The 26,389-nt window shown below is 53.9% G+C and overlaps 1 non-coding gene across 1 annotated transcript; it reads left to right on the top strand.

Annotated features, from left to right (window-relative positions):
• Positions 1-2,085: 2,085 nt before the first annotated feature.
• TRNAD-GUC lies at positions 2,086-2,157 on the top strand. The gene has a single exon. It is a non-coding gene; the product is annotated as a tRNA-Asp (tRNA).
• Positions 2,158-26,389: the final 24,232 nt, after the last annotated feature.

The raw sequence follows: 26,389 nt of genomic DNA, 5'->3' as shown, positions 1-26,389 counted from the left end.
ACTCACAGCCCCCTCCTGCACTCTGAATCCCTCGGCCCCACTCTGCAGCCTGGAGCCCCCTCCTCCACCCCAAACCCCTCATCTCCCCACAGCTGCCACAGGCAGACCCTGGAGCTCCCAGCAGCCATGGGTGGCCGGGGAGCCCCCACAGCCCCACCCCACTGCCTATGGACCCTGCAGCTCCTACGAGTGGACCCCAGAGCTCCCAGCTGCTGCGGATGGACCCAGGATTTCCCAACAGGCCTTGATGGCGGGAGGACCCCGCAGCCCCACGTCATTGCTCACAGACCCTGCAGCGCCGAAGCCCCTGGAGCTCCCGGCCGCCCCAGGCAGGAGAGGAGCCCCCAGCGCTCAGACATCGCAGGCAGAGCCCGGAGCTTCCAGTCACCGGGGGGGCGGTGAGGAGACGCCGCAGCCCCCGGCCATTGCAGGTGGCCCCGCAGCTCCCAGCCGCCGCGGGCAGGCGGACGCCAGAGCCCCCAGCTGCCATCGGGACCCCGCGGCCCCCGGCCGCCCCGGGCAGGACCCGTCACCCCGCGACCGGCAGGAAAGAGCCGCGCGCGGAAGCGCCTCGCGCCCTGTGACCCCCCCGGTGCTGCGGCTTCTCGCCAGGCGGGAGGCGGCGCCGCTGCTGCGGTCTCGGTTCCTCCGCCCGGCATTGGGACCCGGCCTCGCGCCGCTTCTCGCGGGCGGCGCTGAGCTCTGAGCGCACAAGGCCCTGGCGGCTCCGCCCTGCATCGCTGTAAGACAACGTCACCAATGGGAGCTGAGCCTGTCAGAAACGTCAGTTGGGGAGGGCCCAATGGGAGACCAGCTTTCAGAGACCCGTCCCGCACGAGGACCAATGGGTGATTAGCTGTCAAAAAAACACTAGGCAGGCTGGCACCAGCCAACCAGGAACCGCCCCTCATCTCAAGCCCCCAAACAGCCCCCCCACCCCCCACGCCCCACAGCAGCAGCCAGCACCGGGTGGCTCGTGTCACACCCCACAGCAACCCCCAAAGCAGAGTCTCAATTCCCCTTCCCCACCACTGCTCTTCATTAGGTAACAAAAACCTCACCCAAACACCAAAAAAGAAAGGAGACACTTTCTGCTTCCTACAACCAAGCTTCTCCCGCAGCCCCTTCCCCATGTCTGGCCACACGCTCCCAGCTCAGGGTGACCACACACCCCGTCGGGGCAGGCTCTGCTCAGCCCGGCTCCCCACAGCCTGCACTAAACATGTGGGTCCCAACCCCAAAACTTACTCATATTTTACCCCAATGGCCCCAAACTGCCGCTTTTAATATGCAAATAAGGTGCTGCCACACTCAGGCCACACCCGAGCTCTGCCGTGGAGCCACCCAGCAGAGAACCAGGTGATATTTAAATTAGCCAGGACGCGGCTCAGTCATTTCCCTCTGCTCCCAACAGGTGGTGCCGGAGAGCTCCGAGCTCGCTCACTTCCCTTTCTCACGTCGGCTTCAGCCCCCGGGTTACAAACGCACCAACCGGGGAGCAGGAGTGTGGGGCTGCTCCAGGGTGACCAGATGTCCCATGTTTAAAGGGACAGGCAGGTCCGGGAGGACTTTTTCTTATATAGGAGCCTATTACCCCCCCACCCCTGTCCCGTTTTCCACAGTTTCTTCAAGGTCACACTATGAGGCTGCTCTGCGGGGACGGACTTGCACACTTGGGAGCCATCAGCCGGATCTGCGTGCCTGGGAAGCTGCGTCCCTCCAGAGGCGCTTGGGAAGCCAAAGGGGCCGTGGGTGAGTTTGTGATGAGGTGAGTGTGAAGTGTGGAAGGGGGAGGGTGGCAAGAGGAGGTTTTGAGAGGAAGAAAGGTGCTGCTGAGCTGGTAGGGGAGGGCAAGGTCCCAGGCGGGTGTTGTGTGAGGAGCGGTGTAGGCCCCGAAAGGCGTCCTGCTGGGCAAGGGCAGGTGAGGAGGGCCAGGGCTTTTCCCAGGGCTGTTGCTGCGGCCAAAGCCTTTGGGAAGCAGAAGAGGGCCAGGGGTGCTGTTGCCTGCTGGGGCCCATGCGACGGTGTAGGTGTACGCTGACCGTAGCTGGTCTGTGGGAGCTAGGTCAACTTACCATGCCCCTTTCCTCATTAGTATAGTGGTGAGTATTCCCGCCTGTCACGTGGGAAACCGGGGTTCGATTCCCCGATGGGGAGGGGGACCCCTTTTGAAGGGGGGACAAAGAAATCCCTGGCCTGCTCACCACATGCCTTGCATTCTCCTTCCACGGCCACTTCCCTTCGCACCCCGCACTGATGCCTTTCACCTCCAGAGAGACAATTACCTCGCAAGGACACGCTCGCCCTAGCCAAAGCCTCCCCCGGGGCCTGCACGTGGGGGCACGTTTCAGAGCGGCAAAGGGAAATAGGCTGACCAGGGCCATGAGGACAATGGCCCAGACAAACGGGGAGGGACTTGGTCCAGGGGTGGAGGAAGACAGAAAAAGGGACAGGCATGGGATTGGCTTCCTGTCTTTTTTCCTTTGCTCAGCATTTGACCTGTGACTGTAATGGGGAGACTTGAGAAATACCTGTGGCCGCCGGCGAGGTAGGTGGCCGCCCCGAGAGCGCAGAGCTGAGCATTTTGCGCTAGGCTGCTCCCAGCACCTGGCCGTGATCATATAGTGGTTAGTACTCTGTGCTGTGGCCGCAGCAACCTCGGTTCAAATCCGGGTCACGGCATTAATTTTTGGTGGGGAGGGGCTATCCTGCAGCACGCCTCGTGGCTCAGTCTGATGGCGTCCGTTTGCAAAGAGAGCCATCGGCCGGTCCTTAGTTTCTGCTTGGTAAAGGCAAGTCAGTGGGGTCCATCCGTCAGAAAAAGAGTCCCAGGACTTCTTGCTGGGCGCCAGGGTCCAAAAGCGGCGCAAAAGCGGCTGAGGGTTATTGGCACTGTGTGCTTCACATGGAGGTGAAAACACAGGGCACAGATCTTTGAGCACAACCCTCGTCCTGAGGAATGGGGGCGGGGCTGCATAAAGAGAGACCGGCTCTCCCTGGCGGGGCTGCAGCGGCTCTTCACAGGGGCAGTCCCACTGGCAATGGGTACCAGAGTTTTGAAAGCCTCTTTTTCTGGCCACACTGCCCTCTCTCTAGGGGGAACTGGGGGCCCCAAACTTCCCAGAAACCAGCATAGCGAGGCCAACCTGAGCACAGACACCTGCTCAGCACCCCGGGGTGCAGCCCTGAACTCCGGCAATCAGCTACACTCAGCTGCCCACCCAACAAGCGTTACACGCAGGAGCCTTCGTGTCCCGCGTGTTCAGGTCCCTCCCAGTGCCAGCTTTAAACTCCGCTGCTCAGTTCTAAGCTTTGGCCACACGGGGGCAGCCTGGAGCTCAGCCAACGCCTCCCGTTGCTGGTTGCGTTTCCCGCTCTTGGCAGGTTCACACCCCGCAGGCAGATCTCTGAACCGGAGCTGAACTGTTCCCCAAATCCAGCGCTTTAGCAGCAGCTTTGCTAGGAAAGCGCTGACGTCCCCAAGTAAAGTAAGAGCCAGAGCGCGGTGTCCAGGATCTTCTATTGGGCCCCTCACCGCGGTGTCTGTCAGGCGCAAGGAGAAACCAGGGAAATGTTTTCATGGCGTTTAAGGGCAGAAGGGGCCATTAGCTCAGCTAGTCTGACCCCCGAATAACACAGAATTACACCATGACACGTATTGATCCCACAGACCTTAGATAGATCAAAGCGTTTCAGCCCTCAGGAAGGAGGCTAAACTGGGTGCCAGAGGCAGCGAACAAGGGGCCCCCAAGGCAATGGCAGGGAGCTGACGAGTTGAAATATGCCCAGATGATCCCAGCAGGCGCCCCACCCCCACGCTACAGAGGTGGGAGTCCCTGTTCCTCCTGCCCTTAAGAATCTCTGGTGGTAAGTGGGTACCCCCAGTTCCCCAGATAAGAATCCTCCATGTGATTTCCCTGGCTTCACCTCCAGATAAGAACATTATGTGGAGGGAGTGGGAGGAAGGTTGTCTGGCAGATATGCAAAGGGGGACTGTGTCTCCCTGTCTGGAACAGGCTCCTGGGAGGAAGTGATCTCAGTGTGTCTGGCTGTCTCCATTCCTCCCACCCATAAGAATCCCTGGTGTGTGGGTGCACCCTAGACCATTAAGGATCTCTGGTGGGTGGGTGTCTCTCTCGCCCTAGTCAGGACCTCTGGGGCGTGGCTGTATAAAAAGAGACTTTGATTCACCCAGGCTGGGATGCCATCATGGAACAGACCAGGTCCTTCTGTGGAGGGTTTGCGTTCCTCCAAGGCCGTGATCTCAGTGTGTGTGGGTGTCCCTGTCCCTTCAACCCTTAACAATCCCTGGTGCGTGGGTGCGCTGGGCCCCATTACAATCCCCTCTGTCTTACCCCCCATGAGGGATCCGGTGGATGTGGGGGTTCTCCATGCTACTGGGGGTGTCTGGTGCCCCTGTCCCTCCTGGTTAATAGTGGAGTGTGTGGGTGTCCCCCAGTTCGTTAAGGATCCGTGTTGTGCGGATGCCCCTGTTCTTCTCATTAAGAGTGGTGCAATGGAGCATAAGGGTGTGTCCCGCCACCCCATGAACTAGCTCCCATGTGTGGTTCCCCTGCCCCCATCCAGGCTCTGTGGTGTGTGGGTGTCGCTGTTCCTCTTTTCAAGATCTGTGTTGCTTGGGTGCGTCCCTCCCCGCAAGTCAGATTCCCCAGCGTGTGGATGCTCCCATCCCCCCATCCAGGCTCTGTGGATTAGGGGTGTCTAAAAAGAGACCGTGTCTCACTGTCTTGCCCAGGCTACACTGCAGGGGCTATTCACAGGTGCAATCCCACTACTGATCAGCACAGGAGTTTTGACCTGCTCCGTTTCCGACCTGGGCCGGTTCACCCCTCCTTAGGCAACCTGGAGACCCCAAGCTTCCCCTGGATCACCATATTGATGCTGAACTTAGTGCGGACACCTGATCGGCACAGCCTCCTGCAGCCCATAACTCCTGAGCTCAAGCGATCTGCCAGCTTCAGTCTCCCCAGGTACTGGGATCACAGGCACCAGCCACAGGGCCCGGCTGCTTTTATTGCTTGGCACCTGGAGCTTTAAACTCTGCTTGTGAGCTCTGTGCCTTGGCCAGACGGGGACAGCCTGGAACTGGGAAATGCTCCTTCTCCCCCAGCCCCCATCTCATGTCGAGCTGCAGGCGCCGCTGTCCTCCCAGGTAAGATCCTGGATGTTTCGGTACCCCCCTTCCCCCGCCCAGGTGTCCGGGTACCTCTGCCCCCCATACAGAATCCTGGATGTGTGGGTGTCCGTCCCTCTGCAGAGGATCCTGGAGTGTGGATGCCCTTGTCCCCCCTACAAGATCCTGGGTGTGTGGGTGCCACTCTCCCGTCCAGCAGATCTCTGGTGGGTGGGTCCCCAGGGTGTGAGTGCTCCCATCCCCCGATACAGGCTGGGGGGGGGGTATAACTGGCTCTCCCTGTCCTGCCCAGGCAGTGCTACAGCAGCTGTTCACAGGGGCAGCGACCCCACTGTCACCCTGCAGCTTTAACCTGCTCCAGGGGTGACCTGCTTCACCCCCCCTTTGGGAGCCCGTGGACCCCGAACTGCCCATAATCACCTGATTGATGCCGAGCTTAGCACAGACACCGGCTCAGTCTGGCAGGGAGCTGACCTGAGCCCTGACAATCAGCTTCCCTCCGCCTCCTGCTGCACAGCGAGGATCCCACGCGAGAGGCTTCCTGCCCAGTTTGCTCAGGAGCGTCCCAGGCTCCAGCTGTAAACTCTGCTGGTCAGTTCTAACCTTTGGCCACACGGGGGCGGCACTAACGGTCCCATCTAAACGCTGTTTGCGTTCGACCCTTCGGATCGCAGATTGTAACCCGCGGGCAGATCTCTGAGTGCACCCAGATCCTTCCCCAAACTAAACATTGAAGCAGCAGCTCCCGTTGGAAAGATCAGGATTTTTGCCTTTAAAAGCAAGGAAAATGTCTACAGCGAGAGACTGAAGAAGCTCAATTAATTTCATTGACTGGAGGCTAAGAGGCGATTTAATCACTGGCTTAAATACGTTTTACAAATTCCCAGAGGGGGGAATATGTGATTTGAAGGGTTCTTTAATTCACCAGGCAAAGACTGAACAAGATCGCATTGGCTTGCAGTCGATGTCAGAAAATCCCACCTGGAAATGACCATTTTTTAACCGTGAGGCTAATTATCTAGTGGAACAAGCTCCGCAAGGTAGGTGGTAAATTCCCCATCACTTGCAGTTAGTAAATCAAGACCGCAGCTCTTGCTGCAAGACACCTGGTGTGTGGGTGTCCCTGTTCTGCGTTTCGGGATCCCTGGTACATGGTGCCTCCCTCCCACCAGTTTAGGATCCCCACAATGGGAGCTCCCATTCCCCCCTCCAGGCTCTGTGGGGGAGGGGGGTGTATGAAAAGAGACCGTGTCTCACTGTCTTGCCCAGGCTACGCTGCAGGGGCTATTCACAGGCGCGATCCCACTACTGATCCGCACGGGAGTTTTGACCTGCTCCGTTTCCGACCTGGGCCGATTCACCCCTCCTTAGGCAACCTGGGGACCCCAAGCTTCCCCAGATCACCATATTGATGCTGAACTTAGTGCGGACACACGATCGGCACAGCCCCCGACCAGGCCAGAGAGAGCAGCAGGTTTCCCCTATTGTTTCCCGCTCTTGTTTTCTTGACTAGTTTCTCCTCTGCACCAACTTGCTCTGTTTGCCTTGTGAGCCTGGCTAGCTCAGTTGACAGAGCGTCAGATTTTTTTTTTTTACTCTGATGGTCCAGGGTTCAAGTCCCTGGTTAGGTGATAAACAACTCGCCAAGATGTTAAGGTGTCTTTCTGGAGTCCTCTTTGATGTTACTTTTTCTCTGCAGGTTTTTCCCTTTCCTCAGAAGGGCCTTTTTGTGTGTGGGTTTGAAGGGGCAACTTCCTGACAGCCCCTCTGTCCTTGCAGCCTGGAGGAATAAAGGCCTCTGGGCATAGAGCATGCTCCTCCCCTGCACACACACACACACACACACACACATACAAACACACAGAATATCCCTAAGGAATTAGAATCACCTGCTGCCTTCCCCTGTCCTGCTGGATCCCCAAACGAGGATGCTCTTCAGCCTAAACCCATGTCCCCTCTTGTCCCAGTGCCCCTCAGTCCCAAACCTCAGTCCTTCCTATGCTCACTGCTCCTCACTCCCAACCAGAGCCTGCTCCTCTTCACCCTTCTCCTCTGTCCCAACCCACAGCACCCTCCTATTCCCAGTGCCCCTAAATCCCAACACACAGGCCCCTCCTATTCCCAGTGCTCCTCAATCCCAATCCACAGGCCCCCCTCGTCACCCTGCTCCTCTAGCCCACCCCCCAGCTCCCTCCTTCCCTCCAGGAGCAGGTGCTTCAGATCCCCTCAGGAAGATTTTCTTGCAAGGTTTCGTGTATGAGTCTGCATGTGGATTTTACAGTATGTTGGAAATAGGTTGGGTTGCCGAAATGATCAAGTTTGGCTGGTGTTGGATTCCCAGTCTCCTTGTTATTGGAGCAGGAGAAATAAAGGGTTGTTATCCTTGTTGTGTGAATCAAGGGCAGCACAACTGTGCTTGGCAGACCCCGATTGAGGGACTCACCCTCAGTTCAATAGCTCTTGCTAGGCAGGGGACAGGGGTTCCAAAGCCAAGTGGGCTGGGGCCTGGGTCCCAATACTAAAATGTAGATGTCAGACTAATGTTAAGACAGGGTGGCTGTGGAGGGATGAGTGAGTCCCTAGACACCATAGTGAGTACGGTACCTTCTTATTTTCCCCCTTTTCCACCCAGGAAGGCAGGTGAACTCTACAGAGGCACCTCTGGGCTTGCACTGACTAAGGACAACAGCTGTGAGTGGGGTGCAGGGTAGGGGGGGGCTCATGTTAAAGGACTTTTGGTTGCTGGACTTATGAACCGTAGGGAGAAGGACACTGCCCAGCTTATTTGGGGGGTGGGTCTTTCCCTCGTGGTTTATATTTATGTGTTGAGGCTGCTGACATGACTTCTGCTAACCCTGGGCTTACATTGCAGTGTAGACATACCCTGAGAGGGCATCTATACTGTGATAAAATCCCACTGGTCCGGCTGGCCTGGATGATCTGATTTGGGCTCCTGGGGCTCAGACTGGAGCCCAGGCTCGGAGCCCCTCACCCCTCGTGGGGTCTCGGAGGCTGGGCTCAAGCCCAAGTGTCTACACTGTAATTTTATAACCCTGCAGCACAAGCCCCACAAGCCTGAATCAACTGACCCAGGGTTTGAGAATAGTGACTTGGGTGTGTTAATGGCAGGGTAGACATAATGCCAGGCTATGTCCACACTGCAAAGAAACACCCACGGCTGTCCCGTGCCAGTGCAGGCTCTCAGGCTAGGGACGTGGGGTGGTAAATTTGCACTGTAGACATCTCGGCTCAGGCTCAATACCAGGCTCTGGACCCCACAAGATTGGGAGGGAGTTTAGCAAGCAAAAAAGGTAAATTGGCAGTGGGGTATTACCCTGGACTCAACGGCATTTCTCCATTGGTCTGTCTGCTTTGGGGCAGGGACAATAACACGTCCTGCTGCATTCGTTATTTCAAAGGGTGGTTTAGGATTTTCATTCTCACACACGGTGCTCGAAGCAGGACTCAACCCTCGGTGCAAACTAAATGAGCTGCTCACTGATTCTGGCAGCCACAATGAGCATTTGGTGTGAGAGCCCAGACCTGCCCCTGTCCCAGAAGGAGGGGGGTCATCTGTGACAGGCTGGACCACTGACCTATTAGCTCTTAACTCCCAAACTTTCAGGAAGTCTGTTATCAGTGCCTGTGAGTATAATTTAAACAGCCATACTGGGCTGGACCAAAGGCCCATCTAGCTCTGTGTTTTGTCCTCTGGTGCCCCAAGAGTTAATCAACAATCATCTAACTCTGAATCTTGTCTTCTGACAGTAGCCAATAGCAAGTGCCCCAACAACCAGTCAACAAGGCACTACTGGGAGTTGAACCCAGGTTCTCCTGTTTACAAAACAAATGCTTAGGCACCTAAACCATGGTGCCTGCTTGTGGCTAAAACACCCTCTCTGTCCACACCTGACTCCCTGCTATCCCCACTGGGGCCTGACAAGCTTTGCTTGTTTTTGAATCCTGCAAAGCAGAGGAGCAGGTGAGGTTGTGTGTGTGTGTGTGTGTGTGTGTGTGTGTGTCGGTCGCCAGGTCTGCACTACAAAGTTATTTCAGCAGAATTATATTGCTCAGGTGTGTGAAAAACACACAACGCTCCCTCGGTCGGCAGCTTGTGGCTGGTGCACACACTGCAATACCACATCTGGCGACAAAATTGCCCTGTTTTGGTGACAAAATAAAACCTACCTCGACAAGAGGCCTAGAGGTTTGTGCAGCAAACTTAAAGGGACAAATTGTCAGTGTAAATGCTGCTGGTCATTATATCACCATAACTGGCCTCCACCAGTATCCCACCATGCCCGCCGTGAACTCGCCTGCCCTGCATTCCTGCTACAGAGGCTGGGCCCCTCCCCTTCCATAGCTCCAGAAAGTTCTGACAGCTGAGCCGCTAGCTACACCGGGATTAGGTTGATATAACTGCATTGCCAGCCTAAGTAATGTAATTACACCAACCTAATTTTGTAGTGTAGACGTGTCCAAAGAATCGCACACACACCTTGGGAGCAAAACTTCACTTGCTCCTCTGCTTTACAGAATCCAAACACGAGCAATGCTTGTCAGGGCCCAGTGGGGATTGGCAGAGAGTCAGGTGTGGGCAAACATGATGCTTTAAGTAGCAGCAGGTACCATGGCTTAGCTGATTAACTATGAAAGAGGGGAAGAGACATCATGACTTGGCCTCTCTCCCCGACAATGCAGCAGCCGGAAACACACCTCAGACTGAACTGAACTGATTCAGAAATCAGAAGAGAATAATAACAATAATACTTTCAAACCAAAGTCCCCAAACAGACTAGTATTGGTTTTTCAGCAGAAAATTTTCAGTTTGGGGAATTTTGTTTTCTCAGTCAGACCTTGCCAAGGGAAGCAGGGAGAAAATGTTTGAGTTGCCTCCTTCAGAACAGCTCGACCTAGACACTAGCTCTGGTTCACTGCTCTGGCCTTGCTCGGGTTGAGGGTATTTTAATAATTTGGGCAGGACCCAGGGTGTTTTGGGGAGAAGATGAGGATGTTACCTTTTGAGATAAAAACTAAGAAATACGGGACTAGAGAATTTTTTTTTTAAGAAATCTGGTATTTAGACATTTAATTTAAAGCAAGGGGGGGATCTGGGTTTCTGAGAAGGTTTTTGTTTGCAAGAAGCAACATTGTTTGATCTCTCATTGTACCAAAGGGGTAGATGGTTGTCTATGAAGGAGGGGTGAAGATTAAATGCGTCCACTGAGATTGGGATTCGAACCCATGCATGAAAAGCACAACGGATTAACAATTCATCACCTTAAACACTTGGCCCCCTAATCAGAATTGTCAAAACAAAAGACATGAGGAGAAATCTAAGGCCAGCAGAGCTTGGGACAATAAGGAGTTCTTAAATACTAAGCGGAAGCAGGGGCTGAATGAGCTCCCCCCTCACATCTAGTGATTAGCTGGGGGAAAGACTTCAGGAACAGACCGTGTTTGCATAGACACACCTACTCTGCCTAGCTATGCAGCATGATGGGGCCACTTTCCCAAAATGACCAGAAGAACAAGAGCCACATCCAGCTGCAGTTCAGGATTCTGATGACCAAAGAGCCAATAAATGTTCTGAGGGCTGGTATAAAATGCCTTCTAGTGAGCTATTGAACAAGCTCAACCTGTTTAGCTTATCAAAAGAAGATTGAAAGGTGACTTCGTTGAAGTGCCATATTGGAGAGAAAAGATTGGATATTAAAGGGCTCTTTAATCTCACAGAGAAAGGCATAACAAGACCCAATGGCTGGAAGGTGAAAAGAGACAAATTCATATTACAACTAAGGCACAAATATTCAACACCGAGGATGATTCACCACAGGAACAATCTCCCAAGGAAAGTGGTTGATTCGCCATGTCCTGATGTCATTTCATGAAGACTAGCTGCCTTTCTGGAATGTGTTTGCCCCAAAAGTAGCTATTGTGTCATACAGGAGGCCTGTGATATGCAGGGGGTCAGATTAGATGCTCTAATGGTCTCTTCTGGCCATAAAGTTGACTCATTTCTGAAAAACTGAGTGTAGCATTGGGAGCAGCGTCTGATGTTTCCCTGTCTAGCCGGCTTGCTGCCTAGAACGAACGCTCCTTGATCCAAGGTGGTGGGGAGGTGGTGACCTCACAGAGAGATGCTGACATCAGCCAGGCAGGACAGGGGCAAGGGGCCAGGGAACCCTCAGAGACCCCTGTGGCTTTGCTTCAGCAAGTCTCCTTCTCCAGGTCTCTCTTTGAGGACTGAGAGAGTATTCGGGTTCACATACGTGAGCACCAGGAGGAACCTCTTTTGAGTTTTCTTCTTCCCTTTTAGTGATTTTACTAGAAAACAGCCGTCCCTGTTTAGAAGGTAAGAGCCTCCTCAAGGTTTGAAACCTGTTCAGTCTGGTCCATCTGGTGACAGTTGAATTTTAGGCATGGAAAACAGAAGCTTAAGGAGGCAGAATTTTATTCCGCACCTGGGATTTTGTCCCTTAGAATCACTGGAGACATTGGGGTTTGTCCTTTTTATTTCACCTTTTCCTCCATCCCTCCCCCCCCTCCTTTCTCTTTGTCTCTTGCTTCTTTTGTCCTTTCACCTGTTCCCCTCCCAACAGCAGGAGCTATCCCAATAGTCTGAGGTCCTGCAAAAGGCCTTTGTGATGTCACTGCCACACCCCTCCCTTGCTGTGCTAATGTCCTGCCCCTGCCCAGGCATTTTGGAGGTTTGAGCTACTCCCTGTAGATCACCCCACTCAAGGAGCATTCGTTCTAGGAAGCAAGCCAGCTAGACAGGAAAACATCAGACGCTGCTCCCAATGCTACACTCAGTTTTTCAGAAATTAGTCGAACTTTATGGCCAGAAGAGACCATTAGAGCATCTAATCTGACCCCCTGCATATCACAGGCCTCCTGTATGACCCAATAGCTACTTTTGGGGCAAACATATTCCAGAAAGGCATCTAGTCTTCATCAAATGACATCAGGAGATGGAGAATCCACCACTTTCCTTGGTAGCTTGTTCCTGTGGTGAATCATCTTCGCTGTTGAATATTTGTGCCTTAGTTGTAATATGAATTTGTCTCTTTTCACCGTCCAGCCATTGGGGCTTGTTATGCCTTTCTCTGCTTTAATACCCAATCTTTTCTCTCCATTAAGGCCCTTCTACACCCCCCAGAGCCCAGAGCCCAGACCCCACAGCCGAGTCCCCAGACACCCCCACAGCCCCAGCCAGGGTCCTGCCAGATCTTCCCTGGCCCCCAGTGTCCCTGGCCAGGGGCCCCAGACACCCCCAGAGCCCCCCCAGGCGCAGGGAGAGCTGGACATGGGCGAAGGGGAGAGAAAATGGGGCACAATCGGGGGGGGGGGGGACAGGGAACTTCTCAGGGGTGGGGGGAGGGGGGGTCACCCTGGGGGCTGCTCGTGGCTCTCTAGGGAGAAAGGGGGCAGGACGGGGGGCGGGGGGTCCCCACGGGGGGGGCAGCGGTAAATCCGAGGGGATCTCAGCCCCCCCCCTTTCTCTCCCCGCCCCTCGGGGGTCACCGGCTCCTCCCCCCCCGCCCCTTTCCCACGGAGGGGCCGGGCACGGGGGGGGGTTAATGAAGGTCTCTCCCGCCGCGATCTGCGCATGCGCAGAGCCCCAGCGGCACAAACCCTTCTCCGGCCCGGGAGAGGCTCCAACGGCCCCGCACGAGCCAGGCAGAACCGCAGCGCCCCGCGCGCGTCCGCGCTCCCGTTCCGGCTCCCTCGCTGACGTTACTTCCGCTCCAGGGAGAGTCCGGAACTACATCTCCCAGCCTGCCCCGGGGGCGCGTCCGCCCTCTCCTGCCCGGGTGAGGGAGGGGTCAGCAGCTGGAACTGCGCATGCTCCGTGCGAGCCCCGCTGGGGGCGGGAGAACAAAGCTGCTGCTGCCGCCTCCGTGTGAGCCGGTGAGTGAGAGACCCGGGGGGGGGCGGGCACGTGACTCTGCCCCGGGGAACCTGGGAGAAGCCTCGGAGCTGGGATGGGGGGAGCCGGAGTTGTGGGGGGGAAGGTCAGTGGGACGCGGGGGGGCCAAGGGGGGTGGGGGGTTAATTGGCTCCTGTCCCTGTTGGCGCCTCTCGCCCCCCCCGGCACAGAGTCTCTCCGGTTCTGCCCCGTTTCTCTCTCGGGGTCTCGCTCGGGCTGTAACATCCGGGGAGATTCGCCCCCCCCCCCCCCATGATCCGCTCTCTCGGCTCCCCTGTCCCCCCCCCCCGGTCTCTCCACGAGTCTCCAATGTCCATTTAAAATCTCTCCGATGGGGGGTTCCCCCCCCCGTTTTACCTGCTGCGATTTGTCCTTGTCCGGGTGGGAAATTGTTGCCCTGGGTCAGTCCCCAGCACGTGGCTGCCCCTGGCGGGGGGGGGGGTGAGATGCCGGTTCTCTGCCAGGGCGGGGGCGGGAGGGGCACGTGTCCCCCATGGGGGCTGCCCGGACCCTGGTGTCCCAGTCCCAGTTACTGCCCCCAACTCCCACCACAGCCACCTGCCCGTCCCCCACTGCTGCCCCCTTCCCTCATCCAGGGACCTGCCAGCTCCCCCCCCCCCCCCTTTGCCCTCTTACAGCAGCTCCTCACAGGGCTCCCTGCTGCCCATGGGAATGGTGGGGGGAACCATCACTTTCTGTATATGTATTGGATAGTAATATAAAATCCAGTCCAACAGTCCCCCCTTTTCCCTCTAGTTACGTAGCAGTAATATAAAATCCCCTCAGATCTCGATGGTGTTCATAGACTATCAGGATTGGAAGGGACCTCAGGAGGTATCTAGTCCAACCCCCTGCTCAAAGCAAGGCCAATCCCCAACTAAATCCTCCAACAGATTTTTACCCCAGTTCCCTAAATGGCCCCCTCAAGGATTGAACTCACAACCCCGGGTTTAGCAGGGCAGTGCTCCAACCCCTGAGCTATCCCTCCCCCCTCTCTGATGTTATCAATTGCGTAGTTTCTGATATGTATTCTCTGCAAATCTAAAAATTATCCTAAGCCCCACTTTTTCTCTAATTGTCTATTTCTAAATGACTATGGCCTGAGATTTTTCACTGTCTCTTTAATTATAAAATACTAAGAAAATCTCAGATTTACACCTTTTCTCAGATTCCTGAACATGGATATAAAATGTTGGCAAATGTTGCCCATTTTCTCTCTATTCAGTTATCAGATATTGATGTGAAACACTCAGATTTTACCTCGTATCAACAACTGAGATAAAATCCCTCTGATTTTCCACTTTCCTCTCTAAATGGATTTAATACCCATCAAATCCAGAGGCCTCCCCCTGTTTGGGGGATCAGTGGTTCCCAGCTGGTAACAGGAGAGTTGGCTGGACCCTTTTCTTTTCTCCAGCTGGCACTGGGTGAGGAGGTCACTCTGAGTGCAGCCTGGGTCCAGCAGTGTCCCAAAGCCCATGACAAATGGTCTCTGGGAGGGGTTGCTTCCCGCAGTGCGAAGCTGTAGCTAGTGACAGGGCATGGACCTTTCTTGCCCTCCAGGCCTTCCATTCTCCTGTTGAAGCAGCACCCCCCAGGGATCCCTCTGCCCGGGTGACTGGCCAGCAGGGGGCAGTGATAACTTTCTATCCACTTAGCAGACACAGTGAGGTAACTGTTGCTGGGGTAGGGGATGGGGTGTCTGTGTGGGGAGATTGCAGCTGGAGCTGAAGGGGCATTGTGGGAGGGGGAGGCCTCTGGGTGACTGGGCAGGGGGTTCTGGAGGTTTGGGGGGGTGGGTTCTGATGTGCCCAGCCCTGAGGCTGTGGGTCCTGGAGGTGGGTAGCACTGGGGACTTGTTGGTGCAGAACAGTGAGGGTGGGCGTCTCTTGGGGAGGCGGGGCAGGGGGCTGGAGGGAGCCTGGTGCTGTGCCAGGGGCTCAGTCGTGCCCAATGCACAGAACTGGGTGGGGGAGTGCCAGGCGCTAGGTCGGGATGCCAGGCAAGCAGAGGGAGGGGTCCCATTGTAAAGCATCAGGGGGTCCCAGGCAAATGGCCTGGCAGGTCCTGCTGGAGGGCAGGTGGGGTCCTAGGCAGGCAGTAGGGGAATCCTGGGCAGGCAGTGAGGGACTGAATTCCCAGTGAGGGGTCCCCTGGGGGGGTGGTCCCTGGCTGTTGGGGGCTCTTGGTGGGGGGAACCCTTTAGGATTCCCAGCCTGCCAGTGATGGTCTGGTGGGGGTTCTCTGGCCAGTGGGGTGCTGAGGGGTATCTGGAGTCCCTGTTCAGGGATTTTGGAGGTTGGGTCCCAGGGAATATCTGGTGGGACTCTGGCTGCGGGGTCTGGGCTCTGGGTACTGGGGGTGTCTGGGGGGCCCTGGATGGAGGGTCTGCAGGCTGCTACTAACCATGCTCCTTCTCTCTGATCAGCTTGTGCCAGAATCCTGACTCCAAGCACATCCCAGCATTCCCCAGCCAGGCCCAGTCACCATGATAACTTTCTAGCCACTTATCAAACATCTTGAAAACTCCAGGACCTTCCAGTTCCATTGGGAAAATTTGTGCCCCGAGTCCTTATACTAGATCTTGGGGGTGCGGCAGGTGGGAAGGGGGCTAGAAATGCCACACAATGGTCTCTTCCACAGCGTTCTGGACTCATTCATTCTGAAACCTGGTTTCATTGAGACCATTGTTAATCCAGAGTCACTGTTAGCCAAAAGGGCCCGTTCTCCCTGGAGCTTACCCAATTACACCAAGGAGGCACGGAAGATCAGGAAAACAAGTACCATTAGCTTTATTGATCGATCAGCTGAGCGGGTGTCCTCGTCTCGGCTAATGCCCGAGAGAGTCACACCTTACATGGCCAGAGGGGCTTACCTTTATACCCCGAAACAAACAACCTTGTTGACGTCTTATTTGCGTTACTTGGCTGACCCTATAGGTCCTGTAAATGTATCTATAGGGAATATTGAAGTACATAGAATACATATATCAGTCAAAAAAGAACAAGATATGCATAACTGTCACAGATACATCCATCATGATAAGGGTGCAGCTGCACGGATACATTTATCATTGTAAGGAAGACATAAGATATCTCCTTTGACCTCCTATCCTATCATACTAACTACTTTTGGCTTCATGCATGAGAAGATGACCCATTAGGCTAACTGCTTTTGGCCATAGGCATAAAAGGGACAGCTGCACATATGTTATGCCAAGCGTGGGCCTAGCTGATAAGCATGAACTAGTACAAACCAAGCATAAACTGATAATAGCTGACACAGGCTTTTCTCTCTGCTTGCATATCAAGGCCTTGATTTTACTTATGCTAAGGGCCTTGATTCTACTTATGCTAAGGGCCTAGTCTTGCTAACAGGCTTGTATTGGCCTATTTTTCTAACAGCTTTCCCCCCTTAAAGCATTTTAAGAGCTTAAACTTCCCCATTCCTCTGCTTCCCTTGGCCGATCCTCAGGCCGATATAAAGTCATTATTTGCTGATAGGTAACATGGGTAGCCAGTCGTCGGACTATAGCGACCAAGCAGGGGGTAAAGCAAGCAAAGGTTACAAGGGTAACTATAACAAGCATAAAAAGCAAAAAGCCCTTACGAAGCCATCCCATTTGTGGCAACCAGGATGTGAACCAGTCTGTGTCCCACCCACCCCAGGTTTGGACTGGGACGTGGGCGAGTTTTCTCATTTCTTTGGTCAACTGTTTCACTGTTTGCCCATTGTCATCTATTTGCAGGCAGCAATTAGACTCATTAAGTTTTGCACAGAGGCCGCCTTCCTCCGCCAGCAAGTAATCAAGAGCTATATGATGTTGGAGGATGGCATTTCGCATTTGGGTTGACTGATCTGCCAGCAGATCTAACGCTGCAGCTGTCTGGTTGGTTAATATTTCCAGGATAGCTTGCAGCCTGATAATGCGGTTCAGATTGTAAATCGGTTCCCTAGCTCCCGTGACAAGCTCGGTGGGATTCCAGGTGGCAGGCCCATAATGTTTGATGATCCGCTCTGGGGGCCACTCCTGAGCTCCCCAGGCCTGGGAACTTCCGGCAGTTAAAGTGGAGTCCACAAACCGCTTTTCCCTAACGAGATCATCATACACTCTAATGCCTAATGTGTTTCCCTGGTGCTGGGGCAGGAGAAAGAATAAGGGCCGAATATATCCCACATAACATATCCCCGACCAATTTGGCGGCAATCTGCGATAGGCATAAGAGCCACAGATCCAATAATGGCCCTTTAGGGCCCAAGTCCCCTTGGCAAAAGGGCCATCCCAAGTGTCGGGGTCCAAGGGTCGTTCATAGTATATGTGGTTGCCCGTTCCTAGGGGTCCTCCGAATGGCCCACCCATTACGGAGGACGGTACCCCATCAGAAGCACAGTATTCACATTTCCATGCACCAGCTCCTGCCTTCCATGCACACCTGCAACCGGATTTGGGTCTGTCGGTGCTAGACCAAAAGTGTCTGAAATGAGTTACCCGAGTTCCATTAGAGTGCTGCCATGCCCATTGATACCACCGTATTACATGCTTTTTGCTAGTGGTATTATCGCGTTGACAGGCTAGGAAGAGGGAATCAAAGAACCCATCTAGTCCTACTGCCTTACAACCATCACCAGTATGGTGTTGATAGGAACATCGTACCCAGCTGTTATTGGTTAATTTTACATGGGTATGGTTCCATCGCCCCCGGTATTTAGAGCAATCATAGGTGTGACAGCCAGGATGATGGTAGCAATCATATCCCCGGGATAGGGTCCAAAGACATTTACTTTCCCCCAAGTACCGGCCCCCGCATCGTGTCCGATTAAGGCAAAAGATACCCATGCCAGCTGAATAGAGTCGCCAGGGGCTACTGTCTGTGGACCATAGCTCCGTGCCATTATGCACGATGCTGAGGTTACTCAGCAAGTATTTGGGCTGCACTGGCTGGGCTACCCAGGGCCATTCATCCAATTCCCCTGGGCCACCGCACACCCAGCAGTTAGTGAGGTTAAAGGAACTGGCAATTATTTCTCCTAACTGCAGAAACCTGTTTTCCCAACCATAAGAGCAAGCAAGGAAACAAAACAGAAACAGGAGGAACAACTTCATTGTTTCCTTCTTTTAAAGAGTCCCTTTAAGCCCTCCAGTCCTTGATACTCCCAGTTGGAATCTTCACCTGTGACACCCTGGGCGTCCGGAGCCGGGGTGAGCAGAGGGCCGTTGTCCTCTTCAGTAGAGGCGTCCTCTGGATCCGAGCTAACAAAGCGTTTAACGCGCGTGCAGTGCGTCCATTTGTCGCTTCCAAGAACCTTGACGGCAGCTTGGCTGATGAGCGAAACAGTATGTGGGCCTTCCCACCGTGCTGTAAGAGGATCACGCTTCCACTTCTTGATAAAGACCCGGTCACCGATCCGGAACGAATGCACAGGTCGATCCAAGGGAAGGGCCTGGAAGGGTGCTGCGTACCGGTGTAGCTGAAACAAGACAGATTGCAGCGCAGAGACCTGTTTCCACAAAGAGTCATTCCCTACCTCCCAGCTTACATTTTCCCGGAACCCGGGGATGAGTACTCGGGGAGGGAACCCGAAAACCAACTCAAAGGGTGAGAGTCTCAGACCCTTACGGGGGGCCCTTCGAATGCGAGTAAGCGCAAGCGGCAAGGCATCAGGCCACTTTAAACCAGACTCTATACAGAGCTTTGTTAAAGTATCCTTGAGAGTTCTATTCATTCTTTCTACCTGGCCTGAGCTTTGTGGCCTCCAAGGAGTATGCAGCTTCCACTGGATACCAAGGGCCTGTGCTACCTGTTGGACCACTTGGGAGATGAAATGACTTCCCCGATCTGACTCAATCACTTCAGGGAGGTGGTATCTGGGAAGTATTTCATGCAGCAGGGCCTTAGTAACTGCTCGAGCCTGACAGTGTCGGGTAGGGAAACACTCCACCCACCCAGTAAGCTGGTCAACAAAAACAAGCAAGTATTTGTAGCCTCGGCAAGGGGGTACTTCAGCGAAATCCACTTGCCACCTTTGAAAGGGGTAGGCAGCCCAGGGTCGGCCTCCCAGTGGAACAGGGGGGCCAGATCCCTTCTGGTTAGTGCGCTGACAAACAGAGCAATTATTGACAATTCTCTGGGCTTCTGTATGCATACCCACTGCTCTAAGGGATCGGGCAGCCAAGTCAACCATCGCTCCCGATCCTAAATGTCCCTCTTTATGCAGGGATTGAAGAATTTCCTGGAGCACCGGACGGGGTACGAATATTTCTCCCCCGGGTAGTTTCCACCACCCAGAGGGGGTTTGCCGGGCCCCTGCAGCTTGGGCGCAGGATACCTCCTCTGTCGTGTAACGGGGGACAGGAGTTTCGGCCTCAGTGTCCTGGACTAAAAGAAGCCACACAGTTCCCCTGCGTGCTGCCTCCTTCGCAGCCAGATCAGCCAAACGATTATACTTGCGCTGCTCTGCATCAGGAGCTTTCCCATGTGCACGGACATGGATTACGGCGACCCGCAGGGGAAGCATTAAGGCTTCAAGCAACAATTTGATAAGGGTCCCATGGGCAATTCTCTGGCCCGAGGCTGTAATGAAACCCCTTTCTTTCCACAAGGTCCCATGAGCATGTACTACCATGTACGCATAACAACTGTCAGTGTAGAGATTTATGGTCTTCCCAGCCCCCAATCGAAGAGCCTCGATGAGAGCTACTAGTTCTGCTGCTTGGGCGGATAGAGAGGAGCTGAGTTTAAAGGGATACACCACCTCTGTGTTTTTAATCATCACAGCAGCCCCTGTGTACCGCTTCCCATCTAGTACATAACTAGAACCATCGACATATGCCTCGAGATCAGGGCTGGGCCAGGGCAAATCCGAAAGATCGGGACGGGGTTTAGTCTCTTGCTGCAGGACTTCGACACAGTCATGGGTCGGATCAACAACACCATTGGGAGCCTGAGGGTCAGGCAGTAAGGTAGCTGGGTTGAGAGAACTGACTGTTTTAAAGGTGAGGTTCGGGGCTAGTAAGAGTCCCACCTCATATTTAGTATGCCGACTGGGGTTCAGATGTCTATCCCCCGCCCCTGTTCCTAGTATCTGGGGAACTCCGTGAGGCACCACAACCTCAGTGTCCCCACCAAGGGTTAACTTTTCGGCTTCCTGTACGAGGAGAGCAGTTGCAGCAACAGCCCGCAAGCAGGCTGGCCACCCCCTGGCAACTGGATCTAAGACTCTGGAATAATAGCCGATGGGTCTCCAGGTCGGTCCTGACTTTTGACAGAGGACCCCAGACGCTACCCCGGCTCTTTCGTGGACATACAAAGTAAATGGTTTCCGTGGATCTGGGAGAGCCAGAGCAGGAGGCTGAATTAAAGCTCTTTTAAGCTCTTGAAATGCTTTCTCTTTGTCCTTAGTCCACTTCCAACGCAGCAGACCGTCTTTAGTAAGGGCTTCATATAGGGGTCTGGCTTTTCCCCCATAGTCAGGGATCCAGAGTCGGCAAAAGCCAGTCAGTCCCAGAAAAGCTCTTAATTCTCTGGGGTTTCGGGGCTGAGGGCTATCGAGAATAGCTTGGATTCTATCGTTACTTAAACTTCGACTCCCCTGACTAAGCCAATACCCTAGGAAAGTGACCTGCTGTTTAACCAGTTGTGCTTTTTCCTTAGAGGCTTTGTATCCCTGTGCCCCCAGGAAATTAAGAAGTTCTACAGTTTGTTCCTTACAAGTCTGCTCTGTCTCAGTACTTAAAAGTAAATCATCGCAGTACTGGACTACGTTGCACGCAGGGTGTCGAGCTAGGAAGGGAGCAAGGTCCCTCCGTAGCTGACTACCAAAAATTTCCGGTGCACAGGTAAGGCCCTGCGGAACAACAGTCCAAAGGTACTGGGCTTTGTAATGGGTGTCGGGATCTTCCCATTCAAAGGCAAACAGTTTTTGAGATTCCTGATCAAGGGGGATAGAAAAGAAAGCGTCTTTCAAATCTATTACTGAAAACCAACCATGGCTCTTGGGTATCTGTCCCAGGATCGTGTGGGGGTTTGGGACAACAGGATAAGGCGCCTCTATGAGCTTATTGACCTGCCTTAGATCCTGCACAAGCCGGTATTGTCCGTTGGGCTTAGGCACTCCCATTATCGGGGTGTTATACGGGGACGTGCCCTCCCTTAGCCACCCACATTGTACAAACTTTTGAATCAGAGGTTTCAACCCTATTCGAGTGGCCAGCTTAAGGGGATACTGTCGGATACGAACGGGGCAGCTCCCTTCCTTAAGGGTGATGTGTACCGGTGAGGCGTTTCTGGCACGGGCATGACCTCCCTCCTCGGCCCAAACTCTGGCATTAATGCCCGGCAGGCAAGCCTCGTTAACCCCTTGGGGTGCTAGGGCAGGTGTCACAGCAGCATTAAGTAGGGCCATCTGATAGTTGGAAACTTGTTGTTTTGGGAGCCTAACCTCCATAGTCCCATCAGTGAACGAGATCTCCGCCTGTAATTTGGTGAGGAGGTCTCGTCCTAGCAGCGCAATGGGACAGGAAGGGCTGCAAACGAATTGATGGGATATTTGGTGGTCCCCTACTTTCACTAAAAGGGGGAGGGTTTTCTTTAGTGTGATGTGTTGCCCCTCTATTCCCTGGACCGTGACACACCCGTGGGCTCTGGCTCGTGGTGCCGTGTCAAGGGGTAGTAAACTGAGAGTAGCCCCTGTATCAATAAGGGCTTTAACTGGGCGGCCCTCTATCTTAATTTTTACCGTGGGATCCAGACTGGCGGGTTGTGCTGCCAGGAGGGGCCGTTGGGTCCCCCGGCCTCCCTATAGTGTGGCCCCTTCCCCCGTGCTACCATAGAAAACAGGCACGGGTGAAGTTCTATCCTTGTGTCCCTCTCCCCTAACCTGTCGGTGGGGACATTCATTCCTCCAGTGTCCCTCCTCCTTACAGTAGGCACACTGATTCCGACCCAACCGGGAGCCCTTTCCCCTGCCTATTGAGCCTGAGCGTCCTTTTCCCTTGCCCCCTTTTCCTCTCTCCCTTCTCTCAGAGCCATAGCCAGTACGCGAGCCCCTTTCCTTTGTTCCTTGTCATCCCTGCGATCATATACTTTCACTGCAATCCCCAGAAGCTCTTCTATGTTTTTGCCTGCGGCTCCATCTAGCTTCTGTAATTTTCTTCTGATATCCTCATAGGACTGTCCAATGAAAAGGGGGATTAATACCTGCTTTCCATTGGCGGTCTCTGGATCGAGGTCAGTATACCTCCTACAGGTGTCGCACAAGCGCTCATAAAAAGCGGCTGGATTCTCATTTTTTTCTTGTCTAACATTATACAACTTGGCCCAATTTGTGGTTTTCCGAATACAACGTTTCATTCCCTGAACCACTGCCGTAGCATAGTTATGGTGCAGTGTCAGGTCTTCAGGCTTTGTATGTCCCCACTCGGGTGGTGCAGTGGGGAGCTGTGCAACCAGATCCTCCTCCGCCACCCCCGATTCTCGGAGACACTTACGGGCTTGGAGAGAAAACTTAGCGTCTCTCCTCTGCAGTAAGAAGGGTATTTAGGGCGACCCTCATATCCCCCCAGGTGGGCTTATGGGCTGTGACCAAGGTCTCAAAGACGGCAGTCAGCGGGGCAGGATTTTCCGTAAACGGGGGATTCTGGTTTTTCCAGTTATATAGATCACTGGTGGTAAAGGGGACATATACCATAGTCAGGACACCAGCACCCCCCTCACCGCCAGGAAGCCTAGTCTCCCGTAAGGGGCACTGAAAAACTGGGCCAGCCTTACCCGGGGAGTCCCCGAAAGGGGCAACAAACGTGGAGCTTCCTGTCCCCTGCGCCTTGAGGCTTGCCCTATGATTCTGTTTAACTCGGTCTGCCACTGAGCTACTCTTATCAGAGTGCTCTGAAACACACAGCTCATCCCCTAGCTCTGTGGCGGGTCTGTCCCTGCAGCTGCCTGTGTGTCGGGCAAGGGTTCTACAACTACGACCGGGGCTTCCGCCTTCGGGGGAGGGGAAGCAAGAGCTTGAGCCAGTGGAGCTGCTGCAGCTGCCAAGACCGGGAGACCAGGGTATACAGGGGGAGGAGGCATCGGGTCTGGGGCAGAAGGAAGCACAGCAGGCGGACGGGGGGTATCATAAGGGGGACAGGGCTTTTTAACAGGGGCGCGGGCCAATAAAACTCTGATAGCTTGCGCTCTGCATTCCCGTAGCCACGGGGGGGGATTGGCCACGAGATCCTGCCAAATATCTATATAGGGGTATTGATCCCAATGCCCATCCCGAGTGACAACGTTATGTGTAGCCTGCACTGTTTCCAGTTTGAGTGTTCCCCCTGCGGGCCACCCCACCCCAAACGTTGGCCATTCTAAGGTACAGAATTTTTCCAGATCATCTTTACACAGTACAATTCCATAATCTGCTTGGCGTCTAAACTCCGGCCAATTTTCTAACATACATCCTAGGGGTGTCCGGGTAGACAAGCTTTGTCCGGACCCCATTACACCTAGATATCAGCCTGGTCACGGGTTCGGCCAACTCCCCTTGCTTTCAAGATATTCCGGTCCCGGGGGAAATTCCCCTCGCGAAAGTCTTGGGGCGGCTAGAGTTGGCTTAAGTCCTAGACCAGGCTAGTACAACCGCGGTTTCCAAGTTGTCAATACAATGTAAAACACAAGTATTGCTATCAAAAACAAACACAAGAGGGTAGTATTTACATTCCAATATTCATTCAGCACGGTCCACGAATCAGTGGAGTTAGTAAAGTTATACATTTGCCGTGCCTGAACCTAGGTACCTTAGTCAGAAAACTTTTACCCACACACCTTCCTATCTGTGGGTTCTTTTACCATTAGGGGCCCAATGTCCCAACCCTCACTCTTCGGGGGCGTTAATCCTCAATCCCAAGAGGTAAACGCACTTACCGCGCCCGGAGTGGCCGCGTCCGGCAGGTGGACTCCCCTCTTCTGGTACTGTCTTACTTCCGTGTCGGCTGGAGTTCTCTGTGGAGGGGGCGTAGCCGTCCCGGCCGATTGCGGCGACCCGGAGCTCGAGCAAACCAATAGCTCAAGGTGGCCACTCTCCTAAGCCGTCCTCGGCCGCCGGTCAACGCCCCCAACAGGGAGAGAAGTCCCGGCGTGGAGTCGCCAGTTTGTTAGCCAAAAGGGCCCGTTCTCCCTGGAGCTTACCCAATTACACCAAGGAGGCACGGAAGATCAGGAAAACAAGTACCATTAGCTTTATTGATCGATCAGCTGAGCGGGTGTCCTCGTCTCGGCTAATGCCCGAGAGAGTCACACCTTACATGGCCAGAGGGGCTTACCTTTATACCCCGAAACAAACAACCTTGTTGACGTCTTATTTGCGTTACTTGGCTGACCCTATAGGTCCTGTAAATGTATCTATAGGGAATATTGAAGTACATAGAATACATATATCAGTCAAAAAAGAACAAGATATGCATAACTGTCACAGATACATCCATCATGATAAGGGTGCAGCTGCACGGATACATTTATCATTGTAAGGAAGACATAAGATATCTCCTTTGACCTCCTATCCTATCATACTAACTACTTTTGGCTTCATGCATGAGAAGATGACCCATTAGGCTAACTGCTTTTGGCCATAGGCATAAAAGGGACAGCTGCACATATGTTATGCCAAGCGTGGGCCTAGCTGATAAGCATGAACTAGTACAAACCAAGCATAAACTGATAATAGCTGACACAGGCTTTTCTCTCTGCTTGCATATCAAGGCCTTGATTTTACTTATGCTAAGGGCCTTGATTCTACTTATGCTAAGGGCCTAGTCTTGCTAACAGGCTTGTATTGGCCTATTTTTCTAACATCACTGCATGGAAAGACAAGGAGTGACTCCAGATGGACAGTGGGGCAAATGAGATCAGCAGTTCTCCCTGTGAGGAGGGGCTCTCATTAGCTGCTCTCCCCAGAGAGCTAAAGGAGGGAAGCTGCTCAAATGCTCTGTCCCTATCTGCCCAGGATATTGGGGTTCAGCTTCCTGGGTCAGACGCTGCAGCCTCCATTGTGATCTGGGAGACCAGGCTTAGCAGCTGCTGCTCCCCCAGCGGGGCTCTGTGCTGGGATGTGACCTTAATTAAAGCTGCTTCTCCGCCTGGCCCAGGTGGTGATTTTCTCCAGCTGGTCCTAGCCCCTTGTGGCAGCCCTGGGCCCTGTTAATATAAATTCTACCACAGACTCCAGGTCACTGAAAGTCCTCTGGGAAAGTGCTGGGGACTAGCAAGAAAGTGACTCTGCACAAACAGCCTCTCCTCCCATTAGCAATTGCCAGGAGCAAATCCAGCCATGGGAGAGCAAAGCCCCCAGGAATGGGACTTTCCCAGCCAGAGGGACAGGGAGAGAGAACAGGGGAAGGAGAGACTGAAAGGGGCAGTGGGAGAAATGAGTGGGGGGAGAGATTTCCAGCTCTCTAGTCCACCCAGACACATGTATTGCAGCATCCCTGGGCAGAACCACTTTCCAGTGATCAAGAAAAGGATCAGACAGAGGAAAAGCTGGTTCTTGACTCCATATTCCCCCTGCTGGGGTGTGACTGCCGGGGGGTCAGTGTCCGAGGGAATCCCCCACAGTGACTCCTTTGATTCTGCTCTTTTCTAGCCTTGTGTTCAGAGACTTTATTATCCGATTGGGGGAGGGAGAAGGAAGGGCTCTGTGGGCTGAGCCTGTCAGGAGGGGCCAGGTCTACACTGTAATACAGAGATTGAGCATTTTCCCAGGATGGCAGAATCTAGGATGTCTGTCTGCAGGGAAAGGGCCTGGGAGAATCGTCCTGTGACATTAACTAAAGCCTGTTCTGTAACCCCCACAACTGCCCTTCTCACCCTCCCAGGCTGCAGAATGACGTCCGTGTTTCGCTCTAGCTCATCCCATCCTCCCATGGGACAGGGGAGAGAAATGGCTGCAGAGGAGGCTGTTCAGGTAGGGATTGTCGGGGGGTTGCTGGTGGGTTCCTGCAGGAGGGAGAGGGACAGCAAATACACCGGAGATGGGAAGATTTGCACAGTCTGGTTTGGAGCCGGGCAGGAAATGCACAAGGTGGGGAAGGGAGGAGGACAGCTTGTGACATTCCTGCTGGGGGGAGTTTAATGAATGGCCCAGATTCTAGGAACAGACCCATGAGATTAGGAGGTGGAAATACCCCAATTTGTGAAACAGAAAATAACCCTCCTACATCGGGCTAGGAAAACTGACCAGACTCCCAGTGCTGGAGCCTGACCTGACTGACCAGCCGCTGTGAGATATGAAGGGGGCACCCACCAGTGAGGTTTAGGGGAGATTCC

This window comes from Mauremys mutica, unplaced genomic scaffold (assembly GCF_020497125.1).
Source record: "Mauremys mutica isolate MM-2020 ecotype Southern unplaced genomic scaffold, ASM2049712v1 Super-Scaffold_100099, whole genome shotgun sequence".
NCBI lineage: Eukaryota > Metazoa > Chordata > Testudines > Geoemydidae > Mauremys > Mauremys mutica.
The sequence above is the reverse complement of the archived record's forward strand: the minus strand, read 5'-3'. Positions and strand labels throughout refer to the sequence as shown.